This window comes from Denticeps clupeoides, unplaced genomic scaffold, assembly GCF_900700375.1.
Source record: "Denticeps clupeoides unplaced genomic scaffold, fDenClu1.1, whole genome shotgun sequence".
Lineage (NCBI taxonomy): Eukaryota > Metazoa > Chordata > Actinopteri > Clupeiformes > Denticipitidae > Denticeps > Denticeps clupeoides.
Genome location: NW_021629918.1, coordinates 23,684 through 49,887, shown reverse-complemented (window position 1 = coordinate 49,887; position 26,204 = coordinate 23,684). Strand labels below are relative to the sequence as shown.

General features: G+C 43.5%; 61 non-coding genes across 61 annotated transcripts; all 61 read left to right on the top strand.

The window, feature by feature from the left end:
- Nucleotides 1–267: 267 nt before the first annotated feature.
- On the top strand, nucleotides 268–340 carry trnag-ucc (transfer RNA glycine (anticodon UCC)). Its single transcript has one exon. It is a non-coding gene; the product is annotated as a tRNA-Gly (tRNA).
- Nucleotides 341–971: 631 nt separating this feature from the next.
- Nucleotides 972–1,044, top strand: trnag-ucc (transfer RNA glycine (anticodon UCC)). Its single transcript has one exon. It is a non-coding gene; the product is annotated as a tRNA-Gly (tRNA).
- An 846-nt stretch (nucleotides 1,045–1,890) lies between these two features.
- trnag-ucc (transfer RNA glycine (anticodon UCC)) lies at nucleotides 1,891–1,962 on the top strand. Its single transcript has one exon. It is a non-coding gene; the product is annotated as a tRNA-Gly (tRNA).
- Nucleotides 1,963–2,623: 661 nt separating this feature from the next.
- Nucleotides 2,624–2,695, top strand: trnag-ucc (transfer RNA glycine (anticodon UCC)). The gene has a single exon. It is a non-coding gene; the product is annotated as a tRNA-Gly (tRNA).
- A 154-nt stretch (nucleotides 2,696–2,849) lies between these two features.
- On the top strand, nucleotides 2,850–2,931 carry trnal-aag (transfer RNA leucine (anticodon AAG)). The gene has a single exon. It is a non-coding gene; the product is annotated as a tRNA-Leu (tRNA).
- A 399-nt stretch (nucleotides 2,932–3,330) lies between these two features.
- Nucleotides 3,331–3,402, top strand: trnag-ucc (transfer RNA glycine (anticodon UCC)). Its single transcript has one exon. It is a non-coding gene; the product is annotated as a tRNA-Gly (tRNA).
- Nucleotides 3,403–3,759: 357 nt separating this feature from the next.
- Nucleotides 3,760–3,841, top strand: trnal-aag (transfer RNA leucine (anticodon AAG)). Its single transcript has one exon. It is a non-coding gene; the product is annotated as a tRNA-Leu (tRNA).
- A 228-nt stretch (nucleotides 3,842–4,069) lies between these two features.
- trnag-ucc (transfer RNA glycine (anticodon UCC)) lies at nucleotides 4,070–4,141 on the top strand. The gene has a single exon. It is a non-coding gene; the product is annotated as a tRNA-Gly (tRNA).
- A 154-nt stretch (nucleotides 4,142–4,295) lies between these two features.
- On the top strand, nucleotides 4,296–4,377 carry trnal-aag (transfer RNA leucine (anticodon AAG)). The gene has a single exon. It is a non-coding gene; the product is annotated as a tRNA-Leu (tRNA).
- Nucleotides 4,378–4,776: 399 nt separating this feature from the next.
- On the top strand, nucleotides 4,777–4,848 carry trnag-ucc (transfer RNA glycine (anticodon UCC)). Its single transcript has one exon. It is a non-coding gene; the product is annotated as a tRNA-Gly (tRNA).
- Nucleotides 4,849–5,205: 357 nt separating this feature from the next.
- On the top strand, nucleotides 5,206–5,287 carry trnal-aag (transfer RNA leucine (anticodon AAG)). The gene has a single exon. It is a non-coding gene; the product is annotated as a tRNA-Leu (tRNA).
- A 228-nt stretch (nucleotides 5,288–5,515) lies between these two features.
- trnag-ucc (transfer RNA glycine (anticodon UCC)) lies at nucleotides 5,516–5,587 on the top strand. The gene has a single exon. It is a non-coding gene; the product is annotated as a tRNA-Gly (tRNA).
- Nucleotides 5,588–5,741: 154 nt separating this feature from the next.
- On the top strand, nucleotides 5,742–5,823 carry trnal-aag (transfer RNA leucine (anticodon AAG)). Its single transcript has one exon. It is a non-coding gene; the product is annotated as a tRNA-Leu (tRNA).
- A 399-nt stretch (nucleotides 5,824–6,222) lies between these two features.
- On the top strand, nucleotides 6,223–6,294 carry trnag-ucc (transfer RNA glycine (anticodon UCC)). The gene has a single exon. It is a non-coding gene; the product is annotated as a tRNA-Gly (tRNA).
- A 154-nt stretch (nucleotides 6,295–6,448) lies between these two features.
- trnal-aag (transfer RNA leucine (anticodon AAG)) lies at nucleotides 6,449–6,530 on the top strand. Its single transcript has one exon. It is a non-coding gene; the product is annotated as a tRNA-Leu (tRNA).
- Nucleotides 6,531–6,929: 399 nt separating this feature from the next.
- On the top strand, nucleotides 6,930–7,001 carry trnag-ucc (transfer RNA glycine (anticodon UCC)). The gene has a single exon. It is a non-coding gene; the product is annotated as a tRNA-Gly (tRNA).
- A 357-nt stretch (nucleotides 7,002–7,358) lies between these two features.
- On the top strand, nucleotides 7,359–7,440 carry trnal-aag (transfer RNA leucine (anticodon AAG)). Its single transcript has one exon. It is a non-coding gene; the product is annotated as a tRNA-Leu (tRNA).
- A 228-nt stretch (nucleotides 7,441–7,668) lies between these two features.
- Nucleotides 7,669–7,740, top strand: trnag-ucc (transfer RNA glycine (anticodon UCC)). The gene has a single exon. It is a non-coding gene; the product is annotated as a tRNA-Gly (tRNA).
- A 154-nt stretch (nucleotides 7,741–7,894) lies between these two features.
- Nucleotides 7,895–7,976, top strand: trnal-aag (transfer RNA leucine (anticodon AAG)). Its single transcript has one exon. It is a non-coding gene; the product is annotated as a tRNA-Leu (tRNA).
- A 399-nt stretch (nucleotides 7,977–8,375) lies between these two features.
- trnag-ucc (transfer RNA glycine (anticodon UCC)) lies at nucleotides 8,376–8,447 on the top strand. Its single transcript has one exon. It is a non-coding gene; the product is annotated as a tRNA-Gly (tRNA).
- A 154-nt stretch (nucleotides 8,448–8,601) lies between these two features.
- trnal-aag (transfer RNA leucine (anticodon AAG)) lies at nucleotides 8,602–8,683 on the top strand. Its single transcript has one exon. It is a non-coding gene; the product is annotated as a tRNA-Leu (tRNA).
- A 399-nt stretch (nucleotides 8,684–9,082) lies between these two features.
- trnag-ucc (transfer RNA glycine (anticodon UCC)) lies at nucleotides 9,083–9,154 on the top strand. Its single transcript has one exon. It is a non-coding gene; the product is annotated as a tRNA-Gly (tRNA).
- A 357-nt stretch (nucleotides 9,155–9,511) lies between these two features.
- trnal-aag (transfer RNA leucine (anticodon AAG)) lies at nucleotides 9,512–9,593 on the top strand. The gene has a single exon. It is a non-coding gene; the product is annotated as a tRNA-Leu (tRNA).
- Nucleotides 9,594–9,821: 228 nt separating this feature from the next.
- Nucleotides 9,822–9,893, top strand: trnag-ucc (transfer RNA glycine (anticodon UCC)). The gene has a single exon. It is a non-coding gene; the product is annotated as a tRNA-Gly (tRNA).
- Nucleotides 9,894–10,047: 154 nt separating this feature from the next.
- trnal-aag (transfer RNA leucine (anticodon AAG)) lies at nucleotides 10,048–10,129 on the top strand. Its single transcript has one exon. It is a non-coding gene; the product is annotated as a tRNA-Leu (tRNA).
- Nucleotides 10,130–10,528: 399 nt separating this feature from the next.
- trnag-ucc (transfer RNA glycine (anticodon UCC)) lies at nucleotides 10,529–10,600 on the top strand. The gene has a single exon. It is a non-coding gene; the product is annotated as a tRNA-Gly (tRNA).
- A 357-nt stretch (nucleotides 10,601–10,957) lies between these two features.
- trnal-aag (transfer RNA leucine (anticodon AAG)) lies at nucleotides 10,958–11,039 on the top strand. Its single transcript has one exon. It is a non-coding gene; the product is annotated as a tRNA-Leu (tRNA).
- Nucleotides 11,040–11,267: 228 nt separating this feature from the next.
- trnag-ucc (transfer RNA glycine (anticodon UCC)) lies at nucleotides 11,268–11,339 on the top strand. The gene has a single exon. It is a non-coding gene; the product is annotated as a tRNA-Gly (tRNA).
- A 154-nt stretch (nucleotides 11,340–11,493) lies between these two features.
- On the top strand, nucleotides 11,494–11,575 carry trnal-aag (transfer RNA leucine (anticodon AAG)). Its single transcript has one exon. It is a non-coding gene; the product is annotated as a tRNA-Leu (tRNA).
- Nucleotides 11,576–11,974: 399 nt separating this feature from the next.
- trnag-ucc (transfer RNA glycine (anticodon UCC)) lies at nucleotides 11,975–12,046 on the top strand. Its single transcript has one exon. It is a non-coding gene; the product is annotated as a tRNA-Gly (tRNA).
- Nucleotides 12,047–12,403: 357 nt separating this feature from the next.
- trnal-aag (transfer RNA leucine (anticodon AAG)) lies at nucleotides 12,404–12,485 on the top strand. Its single transcript has one exon. It is a non-coding gene; the product is annotated as a tRNA-Leu (tRNA).
- Nucleotides 12,486–12,713: 228 nt separating this feature from the next.
- Nucleotides 12,714–12,785, top strand: trnag-ucc (transfer RNA glycine (anticodon UCC)). The gene has a single exon. It is a non-coding gene; the product is annotated as a tRNA-Gly (tRNA).
- A 153-nt stretch (nucleotides 12,786–12,938) lies between these two features.
- trnal-aag (transfer RNA leucine (anticodon AAG)) lies at nucleotides 12,939–13,020 on the top strand. The gene has a single exon. It is a non-coding gene; the product is annotated as a tRNA-Leu (tRNA).
- Nucleotides 13,021–13,419: 399 nt separating this feature from the next.
- trnag-ucc (transfer RNA glycine (anticodon UCC)) lies at nucleotides 13,420–13,491 on the top strand. Its single transcript has one exon. It is a non-coding gene; the product is annotated as a tRNA-Gly (tRNA).
- Nucleotides 13,492–13,848: 357 nt separating this feature from the next.
- Nucleotides 13,849–13,930, top strand: trnal-aag (transfer RNA leucine (anticodon AAG)). The gene has a single exon. It is a non-coding gene; the product is annotated as a tRNA-Leu (tRNA).
- Nucleotides 13,931–14,157: 227 nt separating this feature from the next.
- On the top strand, nucleotides 14,158–14,229 carry trnag-ucc (transfer RNA glycine (anticodon UCC)). The gene has a single exon. It is a non-coding gene; the product is annotated as a tRNA-Gly (tRNA).
- Nucleotides 14,230–14,383: 154 nt separating this feature from the next.
- On the top strand, nucleotides 14,384–14,465 carry trnal-aag (transfer RNA leucine (anticodon AAG)). The gene has a single exon. It is a non-coding gene; the product is annotated as a tRNA-Leu (tRNA).
- A 1,105-nt stretch (nucleotides 14,466–15,570) lies between these two features.
- Nucleotides 15,571–15,642, top strand: trnag-ucc (transfer RNA glycine (anticodon UCC)). The gene has a single exon. It is a non-coding gene; the product is annotated as a tRNA-Gly (tRNA).
- A 154-nt stretch (nucleotides 15,643–15,796) lies between these two features.
- On the top strand, nucleotides 15,797–15,878 carry trnal-aag (transfer RNA leucine (anticodon AAG)). The gene has a single exon. It is a non-coding gene; the product is annotated as a tRNA-Leu (tRNA).
- A 399-nt stretch (nucleotides 15,879–16,277) lies between these two features.
- Nucleotides 16,278–16,349, top strand: trnag-ucc (transfer RNA glycine (anticodon UCC)). The gene has a single exon. It is a non-coding gene; the product is annotated as a tRNA-Gly (tRNA).
- A 357-nt stretch (nucleotides 16,350–16,706) lies between these two features.
- Nucleotides 16,707–16,788, top strand: trnal-aag (transfer RNA leucine (anticodon AAG)). The gene has a single exon. It is a non-coding gene; the product is annotated as a tRNA-Leu (tRNA).
- Nucleotides 16,789–17,016: 228 nt separating this feature from the next.
- trnag-ucc (transfer RNA glycine (anticodon UCC)) lies at nucleotides 17,017–17,088 on the top strand. Its single transcript has one exon. It is a non-coding gene; the product is annotated as a tRNA-Gly (tRNA).
- A 154-nt stretch (nucleotides 17,089–17,242) lies between these two features.
- On the top strand, nucleotides 17,243–17,324 carry trnal-aag (transfer RNA leucine (anticodon AAG)). The gene has a single exon. It is a non-coding gene; the product is annotated as a tRNA-Leu (tRNA).
- Nucleotides 17,325–17,722: 398 nt separating this feature from the next.
- Nucleotides 17,723–17,794, top strand: trnag-ucc (transfer RNA glycine (anticodon UCC)). The gene has a single exon. It is a non-coding gene; the product is annotated as a tRNA-Gly (tRNA).
- A 357-nt stretch (nucleotides 17,795–18,151) lies between these two features.
- On the top strand, nucleotides 18,152–18,233 carry trnal-aag (transfer RNA leucine (anticodon AAG)). The gene has a single exon. It is a non-coding gene; the product is annotated as a tRNA-Leu (tRNA).
- Nucleotides 18,234–18,461: 228 nt separating this feature from the next.
- trnag-ucc (transfer RNA glycine (anticodon UCC)) lies at nucleotides 18,462–18,533 on the top strand. The gene has a single exon. It is a non-coding gene; the product is annotated as a tRNA-Gly (tRNA).
- Nucleotides 18,534–18,687: 154 nt separating this feature from the next.
- trnal-aag (transfer RNA leucine (anticodon AAG)) lies at nucleotides 18,688–18,769 on the top strand. The gene has a single exon. It is a non-coding gene; the product is annotated as a tRNA-Leu (tRNA).
- Nucleotides 18,770–19,169: 400 nt separating this feature from the next.
- trnag-ucc (transfer RNA glycine (anticodon UCC)) lies at nucleotides 19,170–19,241 on the top strand. Its single transcript has one exon. It is a non-coding gene; the product is annotated as a tRNA-Gly (tRNA).
- Nucleotides 19,242–20,334: 1,093 nt separating this feature from the next.
- On the top strand, nucleotides 20,335–20,416 carry trnal-aag (transfer RNA leucine (anticodon AAG)). Its single transcript has one exon. It is a non-coding gene; the product is annotated as a tRNA-Leu (tRNA).
- Nucleotides 20,417–21,041: 625 nt separating this feature from the next.
- Nucleotides 21,042–21,123, top strand: trnal-aag (transfer RNA leucine (anticodon AAG)). Its single transcript has one exon. It is a non-coding gene; the product is annotated as a tRNA-Leu (tRNA).
- Nucleotides 21,124–21,522: 399 nt separating this feature from the next.
- trnag-ucc (transfer RNA glycine (anticodon UCC)) lies at nucleotides 21,523–21,594 on the top strand. The gene has a single exon. It is a non-coding gene; the product is annotated as a tRNA-Gly (tRNA).
- A 357-nt stretch (nucleotides 21,595–21,951) lies between these two features.
- trnal-aag (transfer RNA leucine (anticodon AAG)) lies at nucleotides 21,952–22,033 on the top strand. Its single transcript has one exon. It is a non-coding gene; the product is annotated as a tRNA-Leu (tRNA).
- Nucleotides 22,034–22,261: 228 nt separating this feature from the next.
- On the top strand, nucleotides 22,262–22,333 carry trnag-ucc (transfer RNA glycine (anticodon UCC)). The gene has a single exon. It is a non-coding gene; the product is annotated as a tRNA-Gly (tRNA).
- Nucleotides 22,334–22,690: 357 nt separating this feature from the next.
- Nucleotides 22,691–22,772, top strand: trnal-aag (transfer RNA leucine (anticodon AAG)). Its single transcript has one exon. It is a non-coding gene; the product is annotated as a tRNA-Leu (tRNA).
- Nucleotides 22,773–23,000: 228 nt separating this feature from the next.
- Nucleotides 23,001–23,072, top strand: trnag-ucc (transfer RNA glycine (anticodon UCC)). Its single transcript has one exon. It is a non-coding gene; the product is annotated as a tRNA-Gly (tRNA).
- A 154-nt stretch (nucleotides 23,073–23,226) lies between these two features.
- Nucleotides 23,227–23,308, top strand: trnal-aag (transfer RNA leucine (anticodon AAG)). The gene has a single exon. It is a non-coding gene; the product is annotated as a tRNA-Leu (tRNA).
- Nucleotides 23,309–23,707: 399 nt separating this feature from the next.
- trnag-ucc (transfer RNA glycine (anticodon UCC)) lies at nucleotides 23,708–23,779 on the top strand. Its single transcript has one exon. It is a non-coding gene; the product is annotated as a tRNA-Gly (tRNA).
- Nucleotides 23,780–24,136: 357 nt separating this feature from the next.
- Nucleotides 24,137–24,218, top strand: trnal-aag (transfer RNA leucine (anticodon AAG)). The gene has a single exon. It is a non-coding gene; the product is annotated as a tRNA-Leu (tRNA).
- A 226-nt stretch (nucleotides 24,219–24,444) lies between these two features.
- On the top strand, nucleotides 24,445–24,516 carry trnag-ucc (transfer RNA glycine (anticodon UCC)). Its single transcript has one exon. It is a non-coding gene; the product is annotated as a tRNA-Gly (tRNA).
- A 356-nt stretch (nucleotides 24,517–24,872) lies between these two features.
- On the top strand, nucleotides 24,873–24,954 carry trnal-aag (transfer RNA leucine (anticodon AAG)). The gene has a single exon. It is a non-coding gene; the product is annotated as a tRNA-Leu (tRNA).
- A 624-nt stretch (nucleotides 24,955–25,578) lies between these two features.
- Nucleotides 25,579–25,660, top strand: trnal-aag (transfer RNA leucine (anticodon AAG)). Its single transcript has one exon. It is a non-coding gene; the product is annotated as a tRNA-Leu (tRNA).
- Nucleotides 25,661–26,204: the final 544 nt, after the last annotated feature.

The following is a 26,204-nucleotide window of genomic DNA, read 5'->3' as shown; positions in this document are numbered from 1 at the left end:
ATCTCTTCGGAGGCGTGGGTTCAAATCCCACCGCTGCCATTATATTTAAAACTGCAATTAACTTATTATAGACCCGATTTTTTTGTTTTCCTTAAGCTGCATGCCAAACACGGTACATTCACAGTACACAGCCGAAGGTGAAAAGCTTCTTTTTACCCACACACCTTTTTACCTGTCAACAATCTGATCTGTTTTCAACCAAGAAAGAACAAAACAGGTCTAGATGCCACTTAGTCATTGTGCAACATGGATACCATTCTAACTTGTGCGTTGGTGGTATAGTGGTGAGCATAGCTGCCTTCCAAGCAGTTGACCCGGGTTCGATTCCCGGCCAAGCGCAGTACATCTTTTGCAACAGAAATCTAACCGCTCGTCTGTGCGTTCATTCTTTGGTATCTTGCCGCCATGAACTTTTTGAGCAAATTTTTTTATGTTGAAGTCTTCATCTCACACACTCTTTAAAAATGGGGCTTTGGTAAAATTTGCTTCATGGTAGTGTGGCCGAGCGGTCTAAGGCGCTGGATTAAGGCTCCAGTCTCTTCGGAGGCGTGGGTTCAAATCCTACCGCTGCAATTATATTTAAAACTGCAATTACTTATTATAGACCCAATTTTTTAGTTTTCCTTAAGCTGCCATGCCAAACACGGTACATTCACAGTACAAAGCCGAAAGTGAAAAGCTTCATTTTACCCACACACCTTTTCACCTGTCTTTGAATTGCTGACAAAGTCCTGAGCATGGCTTCTCACTATTTATCAAGCTCTAGTTTGACACCTCAGCAGTGCCATGCTCCCTTTAGTAAGAACTACTACAACTGCTCAGACGAATCAGCTGCTTTTTGTAAACGTCATAAAGGTACACCACTCACTTGTACGACCCATCAAAATCTGATCTGTTTTCAACCAAGAAAGAGCAAAAACAGGTCTAGATGCCCTTAGTCATTGTGCAACATGGATACCTTCCTAACTTGTGCGTTGGTGGTATAGTGGTGAGCATAGCTGCCTTCCAAGCAGTTGACCCGGGTTCGATTCCCGGCCAACCGCAGTACATCTTTTGCAAACAGAAATCTAACCGCCTCGTCTGTGCGTTCATTCTTTGGTATCTTGCCGCCATGGAACCTTTTGAGCCAAATTTTTTTATGTTGAAGTCTTCATCTCAAACACTCTTTAACAAATGGGGCTTTGGGTCAATTTGCTTCATGGTAGTGTGGCCAAGCAGTCTAAAAGGCTGGATTTAAATTCCAGTCTCTCTGGAGTCGTGGGTTAGAATCCCACCCCTAGTCATTATGAAACTTCAGTACCTGATGGAACACACTGATGTTTTTAATGAAATTTAACGCCGCGTTCATTATGTGCACATCTCATTTATTTAAAATCCGAAGGATCGTTTGCTGCTGCGATCTGCTAGGTAGTGTGGCCGACGGTCTAAGGCGCTGGATTAAGGCTCCAGTCTCTTCGGAGGCGTGGGGTTCAAATCCCACCGCTGCCATTATATTAAAACTGCAATTAACTTATTATAGACCCAATTTTTTAGTTTTCCTTAAGCTGGCCATGCCAAACACGGTACATTCACAGTACAAAGCCGAAAGTGAAAAGCTTCATTTTACCCACACAACCTTTTCACCTGTCTTTGAATTGCTGACAAAAGTCCTGAGGCATGGCTTCTCACTATTTATCAGCTCTAGTTTGACACCTCAGCAGTGCCATGCTCCCTTTAGTAAGAACTACTACAACTGCTCAGACGAATCAGCTGCTTTTGTAAACGTCATAAAGGTACACCACTCCACTTGTACGACCCATCAAAATCTGATCTGTTTTCAACCAAGAAAGAGCAAAAAACAGGTCTAGATGCCCTTAGTCATTGTGCAACATGGATACCTTCCTAACTTGTGCGTTGGTGGTATAGTGGTGAGCATAGCTGCCTTCCAAGCAGTTGACCCGGGTTCGATTCCCGGCCAACGCAGTACATCTTTTGCAACAGAAATCTAACCGCTCGTCTGTGCGTTCATTCTTGGTATCTTGCCGCCATGGAACCTTTTGAGCCAAATTTTTTATGTTGAAGTCTTCATCTCAAACACTCTTTAACAAATGGGGCTTTGGTCAAATTTGCTTCATGGTAGTGTGGCCAAGCAGTCTAAAAGGCTGGATTTAAATTCCAGTCTCTCTGGAGTCGTGGGTTAGAATCCCACCCCTATCATTATGAACTTCAGTACCTGATGGAACAACTGATGTTTTAATGAAATTAACGCCGCGTTCATTATGTGCACATCTCATTTATTTAAAATCCGAAGGATCGTTTGCTGCTGCGATCTGCTAGGTAGTGTGGCCGAGCGGTCTAAGGCGCTGGATTAAGGCTCCAGTCTCTTCGGAGGCGTGGGTTCAATCCCACCGCTGCCATTATATTTAAAACTGCAATTAACTTATTATAGACCCGATTTTTTTGTTTTCCTTAAGCTGCCATGCCAAACACGGTACATTCACAGTACACAGCCGAAGGTGAAAAGCTTCTTTTTACCCACACACCTTTTTACCTGTCACAATCTGATCTGTTTCAACCAAGAAAGAACAAAAACAGGTCTAGATGCCCTTAGTCATTGTGCAACATGGATACCATTCTAACTTGTGCGTTGGTGGTATAGTGGTGAGCATAGCTGCCTTCCAAGCAGTTGACCCGGGTTCGATTCCCGGCCAACGCAGTACATCTTTTGCAACAGAAATCTAACCGCTCGTCTGTGCGTTCATTCTTTGGTATCTTGCCGCCATGGAACTTTTTGAGCCAAATTTTTTTATGTTGAAGTCTTCATCTCACACACTCTTTAACAAATGGGGCTTTGGTAAAATTTGCTTCATGGTAGTGTGGCCGAGCGGTCTAAGGCGCTGGATTAAGGCTCCAGTCTCTTCGGAGGCGTGGGTTCAAATCCCACCGCTGCCATTATATTTAAAACTGCAATTAACTTATTATAGACCCAATTTTTTAGTTTTCCTTAAGCTGCCATGCCAAACACGGTACATTCACAGTACAAAGCCGAAAGTGAAAAGCTTCATTTTACCCACACACCTTTTCACCTGTCTTTGAATTGCTGACAAAGTCCTGAGCATGGCTTCTCACTATTTATCAAGCTCTAGTTTGACACCTCAGCAGTGCCATGCTCCCTTTAGTAAGAACTACTACAACTGCTCAGACGAATCAGCTGCTTTTTGTAAACGTCATAAAGGTACACCACTCACTTGTACGACCCATCAAAATCTGATCTGTTTTCAACCAAGAAAGAGCAAAAACAGGTCTAGATGCCCTTAGTCATTGTGCAACATGGATACCTTCCTAACTTGTGCGTTGGTGGTATAGTGGTGAGCATAGCTGCCTTCCAAGCAGTTGACCCGGGTTCGATTCCCGGCCAACGCAGTACATCTTTTGCAACAGAAATCTAACCGCTCGTCTGTGCGTTCATTCTTTGGTATCTTGCCGCCATGGAACCTTTTGAGCCAAATTTTTTTATGTTGAAGTCTTCATCTCAAACACTCTTTAACAAATGGGGCTTTGGTCAAATTTGCTTCATGGTAGTGTGGCCAAGCAGTCTAAAAGGCTGGATTTAAATTCCAGTCTCTCTGGAGTCATGGGTTAGAATCCCACCCCTATCATTATGAACTTCAGTACCTGATGGAACAACTGATGTTTTTAATGAAATTTAACGCCGCGTTCATTATGTGCACATCTCATTTATTTAAAATCCGAAGGATCGTTTGCTGCTGCGATCTGCTAGGTAGTGTGGCCGAGCGGTCTAAGGCGCTGGATTAAGGCTCCAGTCTCTTCGGAGGCGTGGGTTCAAATCCCACCGCTGCCATTATATTTAAAACTGCAATTAACTTATTATAGACCCGATTTTTTTGTTTTCCTTAAGCTGCCATGCCAAACACGGTACATTCACAGTACACAGCCGAAGGTGAAAAGCTTCTTTTTACCCACACACCTTTTTACCTGTCACAATCTGATCTGTTTTCAACCAAGAAAGAACAAAAACAGGTCTAGATGCCCTTAGTCATTGTGCAACATGGATACCATTCTAACTTGTGCGTTGGTGGTATAGTGGTGAGCATAGCTGCCTTCCAAGCAGTTGACCCGGGTTCGATTCCCGGCCAACGCAGTACATCTTTTGCAACAGAAATCTAACCGCTCGTCTGTGCGTTCATTCTTTGGTATCTTGCCGCCATGGAACTTTTTGAGCCAAATTTTTTTATGTTGAAGTCTTCATCTCACACACTCTTTAACAAATGGGGCTTTGGTAAAATTTGCTTCATGGTAGTGTGGCCGAGCGGTCTAAGGCGCTGGATTAAGGCTCCAGTCTCTTCGGAGGCGTGGGTTCAAATCCCACCGCTGCCATTATATTTAAAACTGCAATTAACTTATTATAGACCCAATTTTTTAGTTTTCCTTAAGCTGCCATGCCAAACACGGTACATTCACAGTACAAAGCCGAAAGTGAAAAGCTTCATTTTACCCACACACCTTTTCACCTGTCTTTGAATTGCTGACAAAGTCCTGAGCATGGCTTCTTACTATTTATCAAGCTCTAGTTTGACACCTCAGCAGTGCCATGCTCCCTTTAGTAAGAACTACTACAACTGCTCAGACGAATCAGCTGCTTTTTGTAAACGTCATAAAGGTACACCACTCACTTGTACGACCCATCAAAATCTGATCTGTTTTCAACCAAGAAAGAGCAAAAACAGGTCTAGATGCCCTTAGTCATTGTGCAACATGGATACCTTCCTAACTTGTGCGTTGGTGGTATAGTGGTGAGCATAGCTGCCTTCCAAGCAGTTGACCCGGGTTCGATTCCCGGCCAACGCAGTACATCTTTTGCAACAGAAATCTAACCGCTCGTCTGTGCGTTCATTCTTTGGTATCTTGCCGCCATGGAACCTTTTGAGCCAAATTTTTTTATGTTGAAGTCTTCATCTCAAACACTCTTTAACAAATGGGGCTTTGGTCAAATTTGCTTCATGGTAGTGTGGCCAAGCAGTCTAAAAGGCTGGATTTAAATTCCAGTCTCTCTGGAGTCGTGGGTTAGAATCCCACCCCTATCATTATGAACTTCAGTACCTGATGGAACAACTGATGTTTTTAATGAAATTTAACGCCGCGTTCATTATGTGCACATCTCATTTATTTAAAATCCGAAGGATCGTTTGCTGCTGCGATCTGCTAGGTAGTGTGGCCGAGCGGTCTAAGGCGCTGGATTAAGGCTCCAGTCTCTTCGGAGGCGTGGGTTCAAATCCCACCGCTGCCATTATATTTAAAACTGCAATTAACTTATTATAGACCCGATTTTTTTGTTTTCCTTAAGCTGCCATGCCAAACACGGTACATTCACAGTACACAGCCGAAGGTGAAAAGCTTCTTTTTACCCACACACCTTTTTACCTGTCACAATCTGATCTGTTTTCAACCAAGAAAGAACAAAAACAGGTCTAGATGCCCTTAGTCATTGTGCAACATGGATACCATTCTAACTTGTGCGTTGGTGGTATAGTGGTGAGCATAGCTGCCTTCCAAGCAGTTGACCCGGGTTCGATTCCCGGCCAACGCAGTACATCTTTTGCAACAGAAATCTAACCGCTCGTCTGTGCGTTCATTCTTTGGTATCTTGCCGCCATGGAACTTTTTGAGCCAAATTTTTTTATGTTGAAGTCTTCATCTCACACACTCTTTAACAAATGGGGCTTTGGTAAAATTTGCTTCATGGTAGTGTGGCCGAGCGGTCTAAGGCGCTGGATTAAGGCTCCAGTCTCTTCGGAGGCGTGGGTTCAAATCCTACCGCTGCCATTATATTTAAAACTGCAATTAACTTATTATAGACCCAATTTTTTAGTTTTCCTTAAGCTGCCATGCCAAACACGGTACATTCACAGTACAAAGCCGAAAGTGAAAAGCTTCATTTTACCCACACACCTTTTCACCTGTCTTTGAATTGCTGACAAAGTCCTGAGCATGGCTTCTCACTATTTATCAAGCTCTAGTTTGACACCTCAGCAGTGCCATGCTCCCTTTAGTAAGAACTACTACAACTGCTCAGACGAATCAGCTGCTTTTTGTAAACGTCATAAAGGTACACCACTCACTTGTACGACCCATCAAAATCTGATCTGTTTTCAACCAAGAAAGAGCAAAAACAGGTCTAGATGCCCTTAGTCATTGTGCAACATGGATACCTTCCTAACTTGTGCGTTGGTGGTATAGTGGTGAGCATAGCTGCCTTCCAAGCAGTTGACCCGGGTTCGATTCCCGGCCAACGCAGTACATCTTTTGCAACAGAAATCTAACCGCTCGTCTGTGCGTTCATTCTTTGGTATCTTGCCGCCATGGAACCTTTTGAGCCAAATTTTTTTATGTTGAAGTCTTCATCTCAAACACTCTTTAACAAATGGGGCTTTGGTAAAATTTGCTTCATGGTAGTGTGGCCGAGCGGTCTAAGGCGCTGGATTAAGGCTCCAGTCTCTTCGGAGGCGTGGGTTCAAATCCCACCGCTGCCATTATATTTAAAACTGCAATTAACTTATTATAGACCCAATTTTTTAGTTTTCCTTAAGCTGCCATGCCAAACACGGTACATTCACAGTACAAAGCCGAAAGTGAAAAGCTTCATTTTACCCACACACCTTTTCACCTGTCTTTGAATTGCTGACAAAGTCCTGAGCATGGCTTCTCACTATTTATCAAGCTCTAGTTTGACACCTCAGCAGTGCCATGCTCCCTTTAGTAAGAACTACTACAACTGCTCAGACGAATCAGCTGCTTTTTGTAAACGTCATAAAGGTACACCACTCACTTGTACGACCCATCAAAATCTGATCTGTTTTCAACCAAGAAAGAGCAAAAACAGGTCTAGATGCCCTTAGTCATTGTGCAACATGGATACCTTCCTAACTTGTGCGTTGGTGGTATAGTGGTGAGCATAGCTGCCTTCCAAGCAGTTGACCCGGGTTCGATTCCCGGCCAACGCAGTACATCTTTTGCAACAGAAATCTAACCGCTCGTCTGTGCGTTCATTCTTTGGTATCTTGCCGCCATGGAACCTTTTGAGCCAAATTTTTTTATGTTGAAGTCTTCATCTCAAACACTCTTTAACAAATGGGGCTTTGGTCAAATTTGCTTCATGGTAGTGTGGCCAAGCAGTCTAAAAGGCTGGATTTAAATTCCAGTCTCTCTGGAGTCGTGGGTTAGAATCCCACCCCTATCATTATGAACTTCAGTACCTGATGGAACAACTGATGTTTTTAATGAAATTTAACGCCGCGTTCATTATGTGCACATCTCATTTATTTAAAATCCGAAGGATCGTTTGCTGCTGCGATCTGCTAGGTAGTGTGGCCGAGCGGTCTAAGGCGCTGGATTAAGGCTCCAGTCTCTTCGGAGGCGTGGGTTCAAATCCCACCGCTGCCATTATATTTAAAACTGCAATTAACTTATTATAGACCCGATTTTTTTGTTTTCCTTAAGCTGCCATGCCAAACACGGTACATTCACAGTACACAGCCGAAGGTGAAAAGCTTCTTTTTACCCACACACCTTTTTACCTGTCACAATCTGATCTGTTTTCAACCAAGAAAGAACAAAAACAGGTCTAGATGCCCTTAGTCATTGTGCAACATGGATACCATTCTAACTTGTGCGTTGGTGGTATAGTGGTGAGCATAGCTGCCTTCCAAGCAGTTGACCCGGGTTCGATTCCCGGCCAACGCAGTACATCTTTTGCAACAGAAATCTAACCGCTCGTCTGTGCGTTCATTCTTTGGTATCTTGCCGCCATGGAACTTTTTGAGCCAAATTTTTTTATGTTGAAGTCTTCATCTCATACACTCTTTAACAAATGGGGCTTTGGTAAAATTTGCTTCATGGTAGTGTGGCCGAGCGGTCTCAGGCGCTGGATTAAGGCTCCAGTCTCTTCGGAGGCGTGGGTTCAAATCCCACCGCTGCCATTATATTTAAAACTGCAATTAACTTATTATAGACCCAATTTTTTAGTTTTCCTTAAGCTGCCATGCCAAACACGGTACATTCACAGTACAAAGCCGAAAGTGAAAAGCTTCATTTTACCCACACACCTTTTCACCTGTCTTTGAATTGCTGACAAAGTCCTGAGCATGGCTTCTCACTATTTATCAAGCTCTAGTTTGACACCTCAGCAGTGCCATGCTCCCTTTAGTAAGAACTACTACAACTGCTCAGACGAATCAGCTGCTTTTTGTAAACGTCATAAAGGTACACCACTCACTTGTACGACCCATCAAAATCTGATCTGTTTTCAACCAAGAAAGAGCAAAAACAGGTCTAGATGCCCTTAGTCATTGTGCAACATGGATACCTTCCTTACTTGTGCGTTGGTGGTATAGTGGTGAGCATAGCTGCCTTCCAAGCAGTTGACCCGGGTTCGATTCCCGGCCAACGCAGTACATCTTTTGCAACAGAAATCTAACCGCTCGTCTGTGCGTTCATTCTTTGGTATCTTGCCGCCATGGAACCTTTTGAGCCAAATTTTTTTATGTTGAAGTCTTCATCTCAAACACTCTTTAACAAATGGGGCTTTGGTAAAATTTGCTTCATGGTAGTGTGGCCGAGCGGTCTAAGGCGCTGGATTAAGGCTCCAGTCTCTTCGGAGGCGTGGGTTCAAATCCCACCGCTGCCATTATATTTAAAACTGCAATTAACTTATTATAGACCCAATTTTTTAGTTTTCCTTAAGCTGCCATGCCAAACACGGTACATTCACAGTACAAAGCCGAAAGTGAAAAGCTTCATTTTACCCACACACCTTTTCACCTGTCTTTGAATTGCTGACAAAGTCCTGAGCATGGCTTCTCACTATTTATCAAGCTCTAGTTTGACACCTCAGCAGTGCCATGCTCCCTTTAGTAAGAACTACTACAACTGCTCAGACGAATCAGCTGCTTTTTGTAAACGTCATAAAGGTACACCACTCACTTGTACGACCCATCAAAATCTGATCTGTTTTCAACCAAGAAAGAGCAAAAACAGGTCTAGATGCCCTTAGTCATTGTGCAACATGGATACCTTCCTAACTTGTGCGTTGGTGGTATAGTGGTGAGCATAGCTGCCTTCCAAGCAGTTGACCCGGGTTCGATTCCCGGCCAACGCAGTACATCTTTTGCAACAGAAATCTAACCGCTCGTCTGTGCGTTCATTCTTTGGTATCTTGCCGCCATGGAACCTTTTGAGCCAAATTTTTTTATGTTGAAGTCTTCATCTCAAACACTCTTTAACAAATGGGGCTTTGGTCAAATTTGCTTCATGGTAGTGTGGCCAAGCAGTCTAAAAGGCTGGATTTAAATTCCAGTCTCTCTGGAGTCGTGGGTTAGAATCCCACCCCTATCATTATGAACTTCAGTACCTGATGGAACAACTGATGTTTTTAATGAAATTTAACGCCGCGTTCATTATGTGCACATCTCATTTATTTAAAATCCGAAGGATCGTTTGCTGCTGCGATCTGCTAGGTAGTGTGGCCGAGCGGTCTAAGGCGCTGGATTAAGGCTCCAGTCTCTTCGGAGGCGTGGGTTCAAATCCCACCGCTGCCATTATATTTAAAACTGCAATTAACTTATTATAGACCCGATTTTTTTGTTTTCCTTAAGCTGCCATGCCAAACACGGTACATTCACAGTACACAGCCGAAGGTGAAAAGCTTCTTTTTACCCACACACCTTTTTACCTGTCACAATCTGATCTGTTTTCAACCAAGAAAGAACAAAAACAGGTCTAGATGCCCTTAGTCATTGTGCAACATGGATACCATTCTAACTTGTGCGTTGGTGGTATAGTGGTGAGCATAGCTGCCTTCCAAGCAGTTGACCCGGGTTCGATTCCCGGCCAACGCAGTACATCTTTTGCAACAGAAATCTAACCGCTCGTCTGTGCGTTCATTCTTTGGTATCTTGCCGCCATGGAACTTTTTGAGCCAAATTTTTTTATGTTGAAGTCTTCATCTCACACACTCTTTAACAAATGGGGCTTTGGTAAAATTTGCTTCATGGTAGTGTGGCCGAGCGGTCTAAGGCGCTGGATTAAGGCTCCAGTCTCTTCGGAGGCGTGGGTTCAAATCCCACCGCTGCCATTATATTTAAAACTGCAATTAACTTATTATAGACCCAATTTTTTAGTTTTCCTTAAGCTGCCATGCCAAACACGGTACATTCACAGTACAAAGCCGAAAGTGAAAAGCTTCATTTTACCCACACACCTTTTCACCTGTCTTTGAATTGCTGACAAAGTCCTGAGCATGGCTTCTTACTATTTATCAAGCTCTAGTTTGACACCTCAGCAGTGCCATGCTCCCTTTAGTAAGAACTACTACAACTGCTCAGACGAATCAGCTGCTTTTTGTAAACGTCATAAAGGTACACCACTCACTTGTACGACCCATCAAAATCTGATCTGTTTTCAACCAAGAAAGAGCAAAAACAGGTCTAGATGCCCTTAGTCATTGTGCAACATGGATACCTTCCTAACTTGTGCGTTGGTGGTATAGTGGTGAGCATAGCTGCCTTCCAAGCAGTTGACCCGGGTTCGATTCCCGGCCAACGCAGTACATCTTTTGCAACAGAAATCTAACCGCTCGTCTGTGCGTTCATTCTTTGGTATCTTGCCGCCATGGAACCTTTTGAGCCAAATTTTTTTATGTTGAAGTCTTCATCTCAAACACTCTTTAACAAATGGGGCTTTGGTCAAATTTGCTTCATGGTAGTGTGGCCAAGCAGTCTAAAAGGCTGGATTTAAATTCCAGTCTCTCTGGAGTCGTGGGTTAGAATCCCACCCCTATCATTATGAACTTCAGTACCTGATGGAACAACTGATGTTTTTAATGAAATTTAACGCCGCGTTCATTATGTGCACATCTCATTTATTTAAAATCCGAAGGATCGTTTGCTGCTGCGATCTGCTAGGTAGTGTGGCCGAGCGGTCTAAGGCGCTGGATTAAGGCTCCAGTCTCTTCGGAGGCGTGGGTTCAAATCCCACCGCTGCCATTATATTTAAAACTGCAATTAACTTATTATAGACCCGATTTTTTTGTTTTCCTTAAGCTGCCATGCCAAACACGGTACATTCACAGTACACAGCCGAAGGTGAAAAGCTTCTTTTTACCCACACACCTTTTTACCTGTCACAATCTGATCTGTTTTCAACCAAGAAAGAACAAAAACAGGTCTAGATGCCCTTAGTCATTGTGCAACATGGATACCATTCTAACTTGTGCGTTGGTGGTATAGTGGTGAGCATAGCTGCCTTCCAAGCAGTTGACCCGGGTTCGATTCCCGGCCAACGCAGTACATCTTTTGCAACAGAAATCTAACCGCTCGTCTGTGCGTTCATTCTTTGGTATCTTGCCGCCATGGAACTTTTTGAGCCAAATTTTTTTATGTTGAAGTCTTCATCTCACACACTCTTTAACAAATGGGGCTTTGGTAAAATTTGCTTCATGGTAGTGTGGCCGAGCGGTCTAAGGCGCTGGATTAAGGCTCCAGTCTCTTCGGAGGCGTGGGTTCAAATCCCACCGCTGCCATTATATTTAAAACTGCAATTAACTTATTATAGACCCAATTTTTTAGTTTTCCTTAAGCTGCCATGCCAAACACGGTACATTCACAGTACAAAGCCGAAAGTGAAAAGCTTCATTTTACCCACACACCTTTTCACCTGTCTTTGAATTGCTGACAAAGTCCTGAGCATGGCTTCTTACTATTTATCAAGCTCTAGTTTGACACCTCAGCAGTGCCATGCTCCCTTTAGTAAGAACTACTACAACTGCTCAGACGAATCAGCTGCTTTTTGTAAACGTCATAAAGGTACACCACTCACTTGTACGACCCATCAAAATCTGATCTGTTTTCAACCAAGAAAGAGCAAAAACAGGTCTAGATGCCCTTAGTCATTGTGCAACATGGATACCTTCCTAACTTGTGCGTTGGTGGTATAGTGGTGAGCATAGCTGCCTTCCAAGCAGTTGACCCGGGTTCGATTCCCGGCCAACGCAGTACATCTTTTGCAACAGAAATCTAACCGCTCGTCTGTGCGTTCATTCTTTGGTATCTTGCCGCCATGGAACCTTTTGAGCCAAATTTTTTTATGTTGAAGTCTTCATCTCAAACACTCTTTAACAAATGGGGCTTTGGTCAAATTTGCTTCATGGTAGTGTGGCCAAGCAGTCTAAAAGGCTGGATTTAAATTCCAGTCTCTCTGGAGTCGTGGGTTAGAATCCCACCCCTATCATTATGAACTTCAGTACCTGATGGAACAACTGATGTTTTTAATGAAATTTAACGCCGCGTTCATTATGTGCACATCTCATTTATTTAAAATCCGAAGGATCGTTTGCTGCTGCGATCTGCTAGGTAGTGTGGCCGAGCGGTCTAAGGCGCTGGATTAAGGCTCCAGTCTCTTCGGAGGCGTGGGTTCAAATCCCACCGCTGCCATTATATTTAAAACTGCAATTAACTTATTATAGACCCGATTTTTTTGTTTTCCTTAAGCTGCCATGCCAAACACGGTACATTCACAGTACACAGCCGAAGGTGAAAAGCTTCTTTTTACCCACACACCTTTTTACCTGTCACAATCTGATCTGTTTTCAACCAAGAAAGAACAAAAACAGGTCTAGATGCCCTTAGTCATTGTGCAACATGGATACCATTCTAACTTGTGCGTTGGTGGTATAGTGGTGAGCATAGCTGCCTTCCAAGCAGTTGACCCGGGTTCGATTCCCGGCCAACGCAGTACATCTTTTGCAACAGAAATCTAACCGCTCGTCTGTGCGTTCATTCTTTGGTATCTTGCCGCCATGGAACTTTTTGAGCCAAATTTTTTATGTTGAAGTCTTCATCTCACACACTCTTTAACAAATGGGGCTTTGGTAAAATTTGCTTCATGGTAGTGTGGCCGAGCGGTCTAAGGCGCTGGATTAAGGCTCCAGTCTCTTCGGAGGCGTGGGTTCAAATCCCACCGCTGCCATTATATTTAAAACTGCAATTAACTTATTATAGACCCAATTTTTTAGTTTTCCTTAAGCTGCCATGCCAAACACGGTACATTCACAGTACACAGCCGAAAGTGAAAAGCTTCATTTTACCCACACACCTTTTCACCTGTCTTTGAATTGCTGACAAAGTCCTGAGCATGGCTTCTCACTATTTATCAAGCTCTAGTTTGACACCTCAGCAGTGCCATGCTCCCTTTAGTAAGAACTACTACAACTGCTCAGACGAATCAGCTGCTTTTTGTAAACGTCATAAAGGTACACCACTCACTTGTACGACCCATCAAAATCTGATCTGTTTTCAACCAAGAAAGAGCAAAAACAGGTCTAGATGCCCTTAGTCATTGTGCAACATGGATACCTTCCTAACTTGTGCGTTGGTGGTATAGTGGTGAGCATAGCTGCCTTCCAAGCAGTTGACCCGGGTTCGATTCCCGGCCAACGCAGTACATCTTTTGCAACAGAAATCTAACCGCTCGTCTGTGCGTTCATTCTTTGGTATCTTGCCGCCATGGAACCTTTTGAGCCAAATTTTTTTATGTTGAAGTCTTCATCTCAAACACTCTTTAACAAATGGGGCTTTGGTCAAATTTGCTTCATGGTAGTGTGGCCAAGCAGTCTAAAAGGCTGGATTTAAATTCCAGTCTCTCTGGAGTCGTGGGTTAGAATCCCACCCCTATCATTATGAACTTCAGTACCTGATGGAACAACTGATGTTTTTAATGAAATTTAACGCCGCGTTCATTATGTGCACATCTCATTTATTTAAAATCCGAAGGATCGTTTGCTGCTGCGATCTGCTAGGTAGTGTGGCCGAGCGGTCTAAGGCGCTGGATTAAGGCTCCAGTCTCTTCGGAGGCGTGGGTTCAAATCCCACCGCTGCCATTATATTTAAAACTGCAATTAACTTATTATAGACCCGATTTTTTTGTTTTCCTTAAGCTGCCATGCCAAACACGGTACATTCACAGTACACAGCCGAAGGTGAAAAGCTTCTTTTTACCCACACACCTTTTTACCTGTCACATCTGATCTGTTTTCAACCAAGAAAGAACAAAAACAGGTCTAGATGCCCTTAGTCATTGTGCAACATGGATACCATTCTAACTTGTGCGTTGGTGGTATAGTGGTGAGCATAGCTGCCTTCCAAGCAGTTGACCCGGGTTCGATTCCCGGCCAACGCAGTACATCTTTTGCAACAGAAATCTAACCGCTCGTCTGTGCGTTCATTCTTTGGTATCTTGCCGCCATGGAACTTTTTGAGCCAAATTTTTTTATGTTGAAGTCTTCATCTCACACACTCTTTAACAAATGGGGCTTTGGTAAAATTTGCTTCATGGTAGTGTGGCCGAGCGGTCTAAGGCGCTGGATTAAGGCTCCAGTCTCTTCGGAGGCGTGGGTTCAAATCCCACCGCTGCCATTATATTTAAAACTGCAATTAACTTATTATAGACCCAATTTTTTAGTTTTCCTTAAGCTGCCATGCCAAACACGGTACATTCACAGTACAAAGCCGAAAGTGAAAAGCTTCATTTTACCCACACACCTTTTCACCTGTCTTTGAATTGCTGACAAAGTCCTGAGCATGGCTTCTTACTATTTATCAAGCTCTAGTTTGACACCTCAGCAGTGCCATGCTCCCTTTAGTAAGAACTACTACAACTGCTCAGACGAATCAGCTGCTTTTTGTAAACGTCATAAAGGTACACCACTCACTTGTACGACCCATCAAAATCTGATCGGTTTTCAACCAAGAAAGAGCAAAAACAGGTCTAGATGCCCTTAGTCATTGTGCAACATGGATACCTTCCTAACTTGTGCGTTGTTGGTATAGTGGTGAGCATAGCTGCCTTCCAAGCAGTTGACCCGGGTTCGATTACCCGGCCAACGCAGTACATCTTTTGCAACAGAAATCTAACCGCTCGTCTGTGCGTTCATTCTTTGGTATCTTGCCGCCATGGAACTTTTTGAGCCAAATTTTTTTATGTTGAAGTCTTCATCTCACACACTCTTTAACAAATGGGGCTTTGGTAAAATTGCTTCATGGAGTGTGGCCGAGCGGTCTAAGGCGCTGGATTAAGGCTCCAGTCTCTTCGGAGGCGTGGGTTCAAATCCCACCGCTGCCATTATATTTAAAACTGCAATTAACTTATTATAGACCCCATTTTTTAGTTTTCCTTAAGCTGCCATGCCAAACACGGTACATTCACAGTACACAGCCGAAAGTGAAAAGCTTCATTTTACCCACACACCTTTTCACCTGTCTTTGAATTGCTGACAAAGTCCTGAGCATGGCTTCTCACTATTTATCAAGCTCTAGTTTGACACCTCAGCAGTGCCATGCTCCCTTTAGTAAGAACTACTACAACTGCTCAGACGAATCAGCTGCTTTTTGTAAACGTCATAAAGGTACACCACTCACTTGTACGACCCATCAAAATCTGATCTGTTTTCAACCAAGAAAGAGCAAAAACAGGTCTAGATGCCCTTAGTCATTGTGCAACATGGATACCTTCCTAACTTGTGCGTTGGTGGTATAGTGGTGAGCATAGCTGCCTTCCAAGCAGTTGACCCGGGTTCGATTCCCGGCCAACGCAGTACATCTTTTGCAACAGAAATCTAACCGCTCGTCTGTGCGTTCATTCTTTGGTATCTCACCGCCATGGAACTTTTTGAGCCAAATTTTTTTATGTTGAAGTCTTCATCTCACACACTCTTTAACAAATGGGGCTATGGTAAAATTTGCTTCATGGTAGTGTGGCCGAGCGGTCTAAGGCGCTGGATTAAGGCTCCAGTCTCTTCGGAGGCGTGGGTTCAAATCCCACCGCTGCCATTATATTTAAAACTGCAATTAACTTATTATAGACCCAATTTTTTAGTTTTCCTTAAGCTGCCATGCCAAACACGGTACATTCACAGTACACAGCCGAAAGTGAAAAGCTTCATTTTACCCACACACCTTTTCACCTGTCTTTGAATTGCTGACAAAGTCCTGAGCATGGCTTCTCACTATTTATCAAGCTCTAGTTTGACACCTCAGCAGTGCCATGCTCCCTTTAGTAAGAACTACTACAACTGCTCAGACGAATCAGCTGCTTTTTGTAAACGTCATAAAGGTACACCACTCACTTGTACGACCCATCAAAATCTGATCTGTTTTCAACCAAGAAAGAGCAAAAACAGGTCTAGATGCCCTTAGTCATTGTGCAACATGGATACCTTCCTAACTTGTGCGTTGGTGGTATAGTGGTGAGCATAGCTGCCTTCCAAGCAGTTGACCCGGGTTCGATTCCCGGCCAACGCAGTACATCTTTTGCAACAGAAATCTAACCGCTCGTCTGTGCGTTCATTCTTTGGTATCTTGCCGCCATGGAACCTTTTGAGCCAAATTTTTTTATGTTGAAGTCTTCATCTCAAACACTCTTTAACAAATGGGGCTTTGGTCAAATTTGCTTCATGGTAGTGTGGCCAAGCAGTCTAAAAGGCTGGATTTAAATTCCAGTCTCTCTGGAGTCGTGGGTTAGAATCCCACCCCTATCATTATGAACTTCAGTACCTGATGGAACAACTGATGTTTTTAATGAAATTTAACGCCGCGTTCATTATGTGCACATCTCATTTATTTAAAATCCGAAGGATCGTTTGCTGCTGCGATCTGCTAGGTAGTGTGGCCGAGCGGTCTAAGGCGCTGGATTAAGGCTCCAGTCTCTTCGGAGGCGTGGGTTCAAATCCCACCGCTGCCATTATATTTAAAACTGCAATTAACTTATTATAGACGCGATTTTTTGGTTTTCCTTAAGCTGCCATGCCAAACACGGTACATTCACAGTACACAGCCGAAGGTGAAAAGCTTCTTTTTACCCACACACCTTTTTACCTGTCACAATCTGATCTGTTTTCAACCAAGAAAGAACAAAAACAGGTCTAGATGCCCTTAGTCATTGTGCAACATGGATACCATTCTAACTTGTGCGTTGGTGGTATAGTGGTGAGCATAGCTGCCTTCCAAGCAGTTGACCCGGGTTCGATTCCCGGCCAACGCAGTACATCTTTTGCAACAGAAATCTAACCGCTCGTCTGTGCGTTCATTCTTTGGTATCTTGCCGCCATGGAACTTTTTGAGCCAAATTTTTTTATGTTGAAGTCTTCATCTCACACACTCTTTAACAAATGGGGCTTTGGTAAAATTTGCTTCATGGTAGTGTGGCCGAGCGGTCTAAGGCGCTGGATTAAGGCTCCAGTCTCTTCGGAGGCGTGGGTTCAAATCCCACCGCTGCCATTATATTTAAAGCTGCAATTAACTTATTATAGACCCAATTTTTTAGTTTTCCTTAAGCTGCCATGCCAAACACGGTACATTCACAGTACACAGCCGAAAGTGAAAAGCTTCATTTACCCACACACCTTTTCACCTGTCTTTGAATTGCTGACAAAGTCCTGAGCATGGCTTCTCACTATTTATCAAGCTCTAGTTTGACACCTCAGCAGTGCCATGCTCCCTTTAGTAAGAACTACTACAACTGCTCAGACGAATCAGCTGCTTTTTGTAAACGTCATAAAGGTACACCACTCACTTGTACGACCCATCAAAATCTGATCTGTTTTCAACCAAGAAAGAGCAAAAACAGGTCTAGATGCCCTTAGTCATTGTGCAACATGGATACCTTCCTAACTTGAGCGTTGGTGGTATAGTGGTGAGCATAGCTGCCTTCCAAGCAGTTGACCCGGGTTCGATTCCCGGCCAACGCAGTACATCTTTTGCAACAGAAATCTAAACCGCTCGTCTGTGCGTTCATTCTTTGGTATCTTGCCGCCATGGAACCTTTTGAGCCAAATTTTTTTATGTTGAAGTCTTCATCTCAAACACTCTTTAACAAATGGGGCTTTGGTCAATTTGCTTCATGGTAGTGTGGCCAAGCAGTCTAAAAGGCTGGATTTAAATTCCAGTCTCTCTGGAGTCGTGGGTTAGAATCCCACCCCTATCATTATGAACTTCAGTACCTGATGGAACAACTGATGTTTTTAATGAAATTTAACGCCGCGTTCATTATGTGCACATCTCATTTATTTAAAATCCGAAGGATCGTTTGCTGCTGCGATCTGCTAGGTAGTGTGGCCGAGCGGTCTAAGGCGCTGGATTAAGGCTCCAGTCTCTTCGGAGGCGTGGGTTCAAATCCCACCGCTGCCATTATATTTAAAACTGCAATTAACTTATTATAGACCCGATTTTTTGTTTTCCTTAAGCTGCCATGCCAAACACGGTACATTCACAGTACACCAGCCGAAGGTGAAAAGCTTCTTTTTACCCACACACCTTTTTACCTGTCACAATCTGATCTGTTTTCAACCAAGAAAGAACAAAAACAGGTCTAGATGCCCTTAGTCATTGTGCAACATGGATACCATTCTAACTTGTGCGTTGGTGGTATAGTGGTGAGCATAGCTGCCTTCCAAGCAGTTGACCCGGGTTCGATTCCCGGCCAACGCAGTACATCTTTTGCAACAGAAATCTAACCGCTCGTCTGTGCGTTCATTCTTTGGTATCTTGCCGCCATGGAACTTTTTGAGCCAAATTTTTTTATGTTGAAGTCTTCATCTCACACACTCTTTAACAAATGGGGCTTTGGTAAAATTTGCTTCATGGTAGTGTGGCCGAGCGGTCTAAGGCGCTGGATTAAGGCTCCAGTCTCTTCGGAGGCGTGGGTTCAAATCCCACCGCTGCCATTATATTTAAAACTGCAATTAACTTATTATAGACCCAATTTTTTAGTTTTCCTTAAGCTGCCATGCCAAACACGGTACATTCACAGTACACAGCCGAAAGTGAAAAGCTTCATTTTACCCACACACCTTTTCACCTGTCTTTGAATTGCTGACAAAGTCCTGAGCATGGCTTCTCACTATTTATCAAGCTCTAGTTTGACACCTCAGCAGTGCCATGCTCCCTTTAGTAAGAACTACTACAACTGCTCAGACGAATCAGCTGCTTTTTGTAAACGTCATAAAGGTACACCACTCACTTGTACGACCCATCAAAATCTGATCTGTTTTCAACCAAGAAAGAGCAAAAAACAGGTCTAGATGCCCTTAGTCATTGTGCAACATGGATACCTTCCTAACTTGTGCGTTGGTGGTATAGTGGTGAGCATAGCTGCCTTCCAAGCAGTTGACCCGGGTTCGATTCCCGGCCAACGCAGTACATCTTTTGCAACAGAAATCTAACCGCTCGTCTGTGCGTTCATTCTTTGGTATCTTGCCGCCATGGAACCTTTTGAGCCAAATTTTTTTATGTTGAAGTCTTCATCTCAAACACTCTTTAACAAATGGGGCTTTGGTCAAATTTGCTTCATGGTAGTGTGGCCAAGCAGTCTAAAAGGCTGGATTTAAATTCCAGTCTCTCTGGAGTTGTGGGTTAGAATCCCACCCATATCATTATGAACTTCAGTATCTGATGGAACAACTGATGTTTTTAATGAAATTTAACGCCGCGTTCATTATGTGCACATCTCATTTATTTAAAATCCGAAGGATCGTTTGCTGCTGCGATCTGCTAGGTAGTGTGGCCGAACGGTCTAAGTCGCTGGATTAAGGCTCCAGTCTCTTCGGAGGCGTGGGTTCAAATCCCACCGCTGCCATTATATTTAAAACTGCAATTAACTTATTGTAGACGCGATTTTTTGGTTTTCCTTAAGCTGCCATGCCAAACACGGTACATTCACAGTACACAGCCGAAGGTGAAAAGCTTCTTTTTACCCACACACCTTTTTACCTGTCACAATCTGATCTGTTTTCAACCAAGAAAGAACAAAACAGGTCTAGATGCCCCTTAGTCATTGTGCAACATGGATACCATTCTAACTTGAGTGGTGGTATAGTGGTGAGCATAGCTGCCTTCCAAGCAGTTGACCCGGGTTCGATTCCCGGCCAACGCAGTACATCTTTTGCAACAGAAATCTAACCGCTCGTCTGTGCGTTCATTCTTTGGTATCTTGCCGCCATGGAACGTTTTGAGCCAAATTTTTTTATGTTGAAGTCTTCATCTCAAACACACTTTAACAAATGGGGCTTTGGTCAAATTTGCTTCATGGTAGTGTGGCCAAGCAGTCTAAAAGGCTGGATTTAAATTCCAGTCTCTCTGGAGTCGTGGGTTAGAATCCCACCCCTATCATTATGAACTTCAGTACCTGATGGAACAACTGATGTTTTTAATGAAATTTAACGCCGCGTTCATTATGTGCACATCTCATTTATTTAAAATCCGAAGGATCGTTTGCTGCTGCGATCTGCTAGGTAGTGTGGCCGAGCGGTCTAAGGCGCTGGATTAAGGCTCCAGTCTCTTCGGAGGCGTGGGTTCAAATCCTACCACTGCCATTATATTTAAAACTGCAATTAACTTATTATAGACCCAATTTTTTAGTTTTCCTTAAGCTGCCATGCCAAACACGGTACATTCACAGTACACAGTCGAAAGTGAAAAGCTTCATTTTACCCACACACCTTTTCACCTGTCTTTGAATTGCTGACAAAGTCCTGAGCATGGCTTCTCACTATTTATCAAGCTCTAGTTTGACACCTCAGCAGTGCCATGCTCCCTTTAGTAAGAACTACTACAACTGCTCAGACGAATCAGCTGCTTTTTGTAAACGTCATAAAGGTACACCACTCACTTGTACGACCCATCAAAATCTGATCTGTTTTCAACCAAGAAAGAGCAAAAACAGGTCTAGATGCCCTTAGTCATTGTGCAACATGGATACCTTCCTAACTTGTGCGTTGTTGGTATAGTGGTGAGCATAGCTGCCTTCCAAGCAGTTGACCCGGGTTCGATTACCGGCCAACGCAGTACATCTTTTGCAACAGAAATCTAACCGCTCGTCTGTGCGTTCATTCTTTGGTATCTTGCCGCCATGGAACTTTTTGAGCCAAATTTTTTTATGTTGAAGTCTTCATCTCACACACTCTTTAACAAATGGGGCTTTGGTAAAATTTGCTTCATGGTAGTGTGGCCGAGCGGTCTAAGGCGCTGGATTAAGGCTCCAGTCTCTTCGGAGGCGTGGGTTCAAATCCCACCGCTGCCATTATATTTAAAACTGCAATTAACTTATTATAGACCCCATTTTTTTGTTTTCCTTAAGCTGCCATGCCAAACACGGTACATTCACAGTACACAGCCGAAAGTGAAAAGCTTCATTTTACCCACACACCTTTTCACCTGTCTTTGAATTGCTGACAAAGTCCTGAGCATGGCTTCTCACTATTTATCAAGCTCTAGTTTGACACCTCAGCAGTGCCATGCTCCCTTTAGTAAGAACTACTACAACTGCTCAGACGAATCAGCTGCTTTTTGTAAACGTCATAAAGGTACACCACTCACTTGTACGACCCATCAAAATCTGATCTTTTTTCAACCAAGAAAGAGCAAAAACAGGTCTAGATGCCCTTAGTCATTGTGCAACATGGATAACTTCCTAACTTGTGCGTTGGTGGTATAGTGGTGAGCATAGCTGCCTTCCAAGCAGTTGACCCGGGTTCGATTCCCGGCCAACGCAGTACATCTTTTGCAACAGAAATCTAACCGCTCGTCTGTGCGTTCATTCTTTGGTATCTTGCCGCCATGGAACCTTTTGAGCCAAATTTTTTTATGTTGAAGTCTTCATCTCAAACACTCTTTAACAAATGGGGCTTTGGTCAAATTTGCTTCATGGTAGTGTGGCCAAGCAGTCTAAAAGGCTGGATTTAAATTCCAGTCTCTCTGGAGTCGTGGGTTAGAATCCCACCCCTATCATTATGAACTTCAGTACCTGATGGAACAACTGATGTTTTTAATGAAATTTAACGCCGCGTTCATTATGTGCACATCTCATTTATTTAAAATCCGAAGGATCGTTTGCTGCTGCGATCTGCTAGGTAGTGTGGCCGAGCGGTCTAAGGCGCTGGATTAAGGCTCCAGTCTCTTCGGAGGCGTGGGTTCAAATCCCACCGCTGCCATTATATTTAAAACTGCAATTAACTTATTATAGACCCGATTTTTTTGTTTTCCTTAAGCTGCCATGCCAAACACGGTACATTCACAGTACACAGCCGAAGGTGAAAAGCTTCTTTTTACCCACACACCTTTTTACCTGTCACAATCTGATCTGTTTTCAACCAAGAAAGAACAAAAACAGGTCTAGATGCCCTTAGTCATTGTGCAACATGGATACCATTCTAACTTGTGCGTTGGTGGTATAGTGGTGAGCATAGCTGCCTTCCAAGCAGTTGACCCGGGTTCGATTCCCGGCCAACGCAGTACATCTTTTGCAACAGAAATCTAACCGCTCGTCTGTGCGTTCATTCTTTGGTATCTTGCCGCCATGGAACCTTTTGAGCCAAATTTTTTTATGTTGAAGTCTTCATCTCAAACACTCTTTAACAAATGGGGCTTTGGTCAAATTTGCTTCATGGTAGTGTGGCCAAGCAGTCTAAAAGGCTGGATTTAAATTCCAGTCTCTCTGGAGTCGTGGGTTAGAATCCCACCCCTATCATTATGAACTTCAGTACCTGATGGAACAACTGATGTTTTTAATGAAATTTAACGCCGCGTTCATTATGTGCACATCTCATTTATTTAAAATCCGAAGGATCGTTTGCTGCTGTGATCTGCTAGGTAGTGTGGCCGAGCGGTCTAAGGCGCTGGATTAAGGCTCCAGTCTCTTCGGAGGCGTGGGTTCAAATCCCACCGCTGCCATTATATTTAAAACTGCAATTAACTTATTATAGACGCGATTTTTTGGTTTTCCTTAAGCTGCCATGCCAAACACGGTATATTCACAGTACACAGCCGAAGGTGAAAAGCTTCTTTTTACCCACACACCTTTTTACCTGTCACAATCTGATCTGTTTTCAACCAAGAAAGAACAAAAACAGGTCTAGATGCCCTTAGTCATTGTGCAACATGAATACCATTCTAACTTGTGCGTTGGTGGTATAGTGGTGAGCATAGCTGCCTTCCAAGCAGTTGACCTGGGTTCGATTCCCGGCCAACGCAGTACATCTTTTGCAACAGAAATCTAACCGCTCGTCTGTGCGTTCATTCTTTGGTATCTTGCCGCCATGGAACTTTTTGAGCCAAATTTTTTTATGTTGAAGTCTTCATCTCACACACTCTTTAACAAATGGGGCTTTGGTAAAATTTGTTTCATGGTAGTGTGGCCGAGCGGTCTAAGGCGCTGGATTAAGGCTCCAGTCTCTTCGGAGGCGTGGGTTCAAATCCCACCGCTGCCATTATATTTAAAACTGCAATTAACTTATTATAGACCCAATTTTTTAGTTTTCCTTAAGCTGCCATGCCAAACACGGTACATTCACAGTACACAGCCGAAAGTGAAAAGCTTCATTTTACCCACACACCTTTTCACCTGTCTTTGAATTGCTGACAAAGTCCTGAGCATGGCTTCTCACTATTTATCAAGCTCTAGTTTGACACCTCAGCAGTGCCATGCTCCCTTTAGTAAGAACTACTACAACTGCTCAGACGAATCAGCTGCTTTTTGTAAACGTCATAAAGGTACACCACTCACTTGTACGACCCATCAAAATCTGATCTGTTTTCAACCAAGAAAGAGCAAAAACAGGTCTAGATGCCCTTAGTCATTGTGCAACATGGATACCTTCCTAACTTGTGCGTTGGTGGTATAGTGGTGAGCATAGCTGCCTTCCAAGCAGTTGACCAGGGTTCGATTCCCGGCCAACGCAGTACATCTTTTGCAACAGAAATCTAACCGCTCGTCTGTGCGTTCATTCTTTGGTATCTTGGCGCCATGGAACCTTTTGAGCCAAATTTTTTTATGTTGAAGTCTTCATCTCAAACACTCTTTAACAAATGGGGCTTTGGTCAAATTTGCTTCATGGTAGTGTGGCCAAGCAGTCTAAAAGGCTGGATTTAAATTCCAGTCTCTCTGGAGTCGTGGGTTAGAATCCCACCCCTATCATTATGAACTTCAGTACCTGATGGAACAACTGATGTTTTTAATGAAATTTAACGCCGCGTTCATTATGTGCACATCTCATTTATTTAAAATCCGAAGGATCGTTTGCTGCTGCGATCTGCTAGGTAGTGTGGCCGAGCGGTCTAAGGCGCTGGATTAAGGCTCCAGTCTCTTCGGAGGCGTGGGTTCAAATCCCACCGCTGCCATTATATTTAAAACTGCAATTAACTTATATAGACGCGATTTTTTGGTTTTCCTTAAGCTGCCATGCCAAACACGGTACATTCACAGTACACAGCCGAAGGTGAAAAGCTTCTTTTTACCCACACACCTTTTTACCTGTCACAATCTGATCTGTTTTCAACCAAGAAAGAACAAAACAGGTCTAGATGCCCTTAGTCATTGTGCAACATGGATACCATTCTAACTTGGGCGTTGGTGGTATAGTGGTGAGCATAGCTGCCTTCCAAGCAGTTGACCCGGGTTCGATTCCCGGCCAACGCAGTACATCTTTTGCAACAGAAATCTAACCGCTCGTCTGTGCGTTCATTCTTTGGTATCTTGCCGCCATGGAACCTTTTGAGCCAAATTTTTTTATGTTGAAGTCTTCATCTCAAACACACTTTAACAAATGGGGCTTTGGTCAAATTTGCTTCATGGTAGTGTGGCCAAGCAGTCTAAAAGGCTGGATTTAAATTCCAGTCTCTCTGGAGTCATGGGTTAGAATCCCACCCCTATCATTATGAACTTCAGTACCTGATGGAACAACTGATGTTTTTAATGAAATTTAACGCCGCGTTCATTATGTGCACATCTCATTTATTTAAAATCCGAAGGATCGTTGCTGCTGCGATCTGCTAGGTAGTGTGGCCGAGCGGTCTAAGGCGCTGGATTAAGGCTCCAGTCTCTTCGGAGGCGTGGGTTCAAATCCTACCACTGCCATTATATTTAAAACTGCAATTAACTTATTATAGACCCAATTTTTTAGTTTTCCTTAAGCTGCCATGCCAAACACGGTACATTCACAGTACACAGTCGAAAGTGAAAAGCTTCATTTTACCCACACACCTTTTCACCTGTCTTTGAATTGCTGACAAAGTCCTGAGCATGGCTTCTCACTATTTATCAAGCTCTAGTTTGACACCTCAGCAGTGCCATGCTCCCTTTAGTAAGAACTACTACAACTGCTCAGACGAATCAGCTGCTTTTTGTAAACGTCATAAAGGTACACCACTCACTTGTACGACCCATCAAATCTGATCTGTTTTCAACCAAGAAAGAGCAAAAACAGGTCTAGATGCCCTTAGTCATTGTGCAACATGGATACCTTCCTAACTTGTGCGTTGTTGGTATAGTGGTGAGCATAGCTGCCTTCCAAGCAGTTGACCCGGGTTCGATTACCGGCCAACGCAGTACATCTTTTGCAACAGAAATCTAACCGCTCGTCTGTGCGTTCATTCTTTGGTATCTTGCCGCCATGGAACTTTTTGAGCCAAATTTTTTTATGTTGAAGTCTTCATCTCACACACTCTTTAAGAAATGGGGCTTTGGTAAAATTTGCTTCATGGTAGTGTGGCCGAGCGGTCTAAGGCGCTGGATTAAGGCTCCAGTCTCTTCGGAGGCGTGGGTTCAAATCCCACCGCTGCCATTATATTTAAAACTGCAATTAACTTATTATAGACCCCATTTTTTAGTTTTCCTTAAGCTGCCATGCCAAACACGGTACATTCACAGTACACAGCCGAAAGTGAAAAGCTTCATTTTACCCACACACCTTTTCACCTGTCTTTGAATTGCTGACAAAGTCCTGAGCATGGCTTCTCACTATTTATCAAGCTCTAGTTTGACACCTCAGCAGTGCCATGCTCCCTTTAGTAAGAACTACTACAACTGCTCAGACGAATCAGCTGCTTTTTGTAAAAGGGTGGTAGTAGCCTAGTGGGTAACACACTCGCCTATGAACCAGAAGACCCGGGTTCGAATCCCACTTACTGCCATTGTGTCCCTGAGCAAGACACTTAACCCTAAGTTGCTCCAGGGAGACTGTCCCTGTAACTACTGATTGTAAGTCGCTCTGGATAAGGGCGTCTGATAAATGCTGTAAATGTAAATGTAAATGTTGTAAACGTCATAAAGGTACACCACTCACTTGTACGACCCATCAAAATCTGATCTGTTTTCAACCAAGAAAG